The sequence below is a fragment of the Bos taurus genome, chromosome 7, assembly GCF_002263795.3.
Source record: "Bos taurus isolate L1 Dominette 01449 registration number 42190680 breed Hereford chromosome 7, ARS-UCD2.0, whole genome shotgun sequence".
Taxonomy (NCBI): Eukaryota; Metazoa; Chordata; class Mammalia; order Artiodactyla; family Bovidae; genus Bos; species Bos taurus.
Genome location: NC_037334.1, coordinates 66,430,627 through 66,434,034, shown reverse-complemented (window position 1 = coordinate 66,434,034; position 3,408 = coordinate 66,430,627). Strand labels below are relative to the sequence as shown.

Sequence of the window (3,408 nt, the reverse complement as noted above, 5' to 3'; positions counted from 1 at the left end):
CTTTTCATGTTGAATTAAAGGGGGACCTTGCAGAGTGCACCTTAAAGTGAAGATGAAAAGACTCATATGATGTCGTCATGAGCTGGTTATTTCTGCTTTGTTCTAAAGCCGAAGACAGAAACTGAGGATCTTACCATGGCAAAGTATAGTCATCCCATGCAAAATAAATTGGATTAAATGCCAACTGTGTTGTTAATGGATTTTTATAATGACCCCTCCCTTCAGTGGCCTCACAGGCCAAAGGCTGTCTTCCCATGCTATAGCTAGCAACTGAGGCTCAGAGGATGGCGTGGTTTCCCAAAGCCAAGCAATAAGTAAATGGCAGAGCTGATAACAAAATTCACAGCTTCTCATTGATAATTCCGTTGTCCTTTAGCTCTATTCTTTTGCTTCCCCATAGGCAAGCTATTTGTTATTTTTCCCTTTGCCTCTCCAGAGTGCCCTCTACCCTTCTCCATCCTGCTTTGTGTCCTGAGAGGATGCCTTTACTGATTAATAAAGTGAGTTAATGAGAGATGCCAGCAAGAAATCAGAGAGTAAGATCAGAGTTTATTTTCTGAATTCCTTACTATATTTCTTCCTCCAAACTCCTGTAGTTCTTTTCTTCCCTTGACCTTTCAAAGCTAAGAGTGGTACCATTTTTTTGAACTCAGGTGCTGCATCATCCTTGTTGGTTTCCCTCAGCCCTTGCCTCTATTTAACTCCCTTAGCCTTTTGGTGCATCCCATCCTCTTCCTGCCTATGATTCATCAGCAAAGTAATAGTGTACCTTAATCTCCCCCACTGCTGTGTCACTGACGATTATGGAGATTTTTTTTTAAATTAATCTATTTATTTTAATTGGAGGCTAATTACTTTACAGTATTGTAGTGATTTTTGCCATACATTGACATGAATCAGCCATGGGTGTACATGTGCTCCCCATCCTGAACCCCTTTCCCACCTCCCTCCCCATCCCATCCCTCTGGGTCATCCCAGTGCACCAGCCCTGAGCACCCTGTCTCATGCATCGAACCTGGACCGGAGATGTTTCACATATGATAAAATACATGTTTCAATGCTATTCTCTCAAATCATCCCACCCTCGCCTTCTCCCACAGAGTCCAAAAGACTGTTCTATACATCTGTGTCTCTTTTGCTGTCTGACATATAGGGTCATCATTACCATCTTTCCAAATTCCATATAGATGCATGATGCTTTTGAACTGTAGTGTTGGAGAAGACTCTTGAGAGTCCCTGGGACTGCAAGGAGATCCAACCAGTCCATCCTAAAGGAGACCAGTCCTGGTGTTCATTGGAAGGACTGATGCTGAGGCTGAAACTCCAATACTTTGGCCACCTCATGCAAAGAGTTGACTCATTGGAAAAGACTCTGATGCTAGGAGGGATTAGGGGCAGGAGGAAAAGGGGACGACAGAGGATGAGATGGCTGGATGGCATCACCAACTTGATGCACATGAGTTCAGGTGAATTTGGGGAGCTGGTGATGGATAGGGAGGCCTGGTGTGCTGCAATTCATGGGGTTGCAAAGAGTCAGACATGACTGAGCGACTGAACTGAACTGAACTGAAACTGTATTGGTGTTTTTCTTTCTGACTTACTTCACTCTGTATAATAGGCTCCAGTTTCATCCACCTCATTAGAACTGATTCACACGCATTCTTTTTAATGGCTGAGTAATATTCCATTGTGTACATGTACCACAGCTTTCTTATCCATTCATTGGCCACTGGACATCTAGGCTACTTCCATGTCCTGGCTATTGTAAACAGTGCTGCAATGAACACTGGGGTACACGTGTCTCTTTCAATTCTGGTTTCCTCAGTGTGTATGCCTAGCAGTGGGATTGCTGGGTCATATGGCAGTTCTGTTTCCAGTTTTTTAAGGAATCTCCACACTGTTCTCCATAGTGGCTGTACTAGTTTGCATTCCCACCAACAGTGTAAGAGGGTTCCCTTTTCTCTGCACCCTCTCCAGCATTTATTGTTTGTAGATTTTTTGATAGCAGCCATTCTGACCAGCGTGAGATGGTACCTCATTGTGGTTTTGATTTGCATTTCTCTGATAATGAGTGATGTTGAGCATCTTTTCATGTGTTTGTTATCCATCTGTATGTCTTCTTTGGAGAAATGTCTGTTTAGCTCTTTGGCCCATTTTTTGATTGGGTCGTTTATTTTTCTGGAATTGAGCTTCAGGAATTGCTTGTATATTTTTGAGATTAATTCTTTGTCAGTTGCTTCATTTGCTATTATTTCCTCCCATTCTGAAGGCTGTCTTTTCATCTTGCTTATAGTTTCCTTCGTTGTACAAAAGCTTTTAAGTTTAATTAGGTCCCATTTGTTTATTTTTGCTTTTACTTCCATTATTCTGGGAGGTGGGTCATAGAGGACCCTGCTGTGATGTATGTCAGAGAGTGTTTTGCCTATGTTTTCCTCTAGGAGTTTTATAGTTTCTGGTCTTACGTTTAGATCTTTAATCCATTTTGAGTTTATTTTTGTGTATGGTGTTAGAAAGTGTTCTAGTTTCATTCTTTTACAAGTGGTTGACTAATTTTCCCAGCACCACTTGTTAAAGAGATTGTTTTTTCTCCATTGTATATTCTTGCCTCCTTTGTCAAAGATAAGGTATCCATAGGTGCGTGGATTTATCTCTGGGCTTTCTGTTTTGTTCCATTGATCAATATTTCTGTCTTTGTGCCAGTACCATACTGTTTTGATGACTGTAGCCTTAAAAATATGGAATGCTTCACGAATTTGCATGTCATCCTTGCGCAGGGGCCATGCTAATCTCTGTGTCGTTCCAATTTTAGTATATGTGCTGCCGGAGTGAGCACGGAGATACTGTTTTATTGTCTAAATAATAACCTTTGAGAGGAATAGATTTTACTTGCAACTCACTGTCCACAAATACTATTTGGATCTTAGTCAAACGGTACAAGTGTTTTTCCATACTGTATTCTGGTTTCTCTCCATCCTACCAAAGGCAATGTCCTTTATTGGTCTGAGTCTCAACTGGCAATCTGGCAGCTGGAACTCAGTGCCAGTTTCCGTCTTTTCCATGTGGGATCACCCCTATTTCTTCACACAGGCAGCTCAAAAGAAGACTTGATATTGAAAGGGGGCCATATATTGGCGGACATATGGGTAAAAAACTGGGATTGAGAGAAACATAATGAAGAAACAGAAATGAAGAGACCTCAGTAAACAGTACATAGAACTATAAACCACATAGCCACAAGAGATGGTCCTTTCTATACTTCCAGTGGATAGGTAGGAATTGTTTCTGAACTTCAGCAGGCTGTTTATTTTCCTATCTATTTTATTCTGCAGGCAGCTAAATACAGAGAGTGGTTTATTTAAAAGTTGAGTATTTTGAAACACCGATGTAAAGAACTTTTAAATGGGTCAC

General features: G+C 41.2%; 1 non-coding gene across 1 annotated transcript; it reads right to left on the bottom strand.

Moving 5' to 3' along the window:
- Nucleotides 1-2,729: 2,729 nt before the first annotated feature.
- On the bottom strand, nucleotides 2,730-2,833 carry LOC112447665 (U6 spliceosomal RNA). The gene has a single exon (XR_003035843.1). It is a non-coding gene; the product is annotated as a U6 spliceosomal RNA (small nuclear RNA).
- Nucleotides 2,834-3,408: the final 575 nt, after the last annotated feature.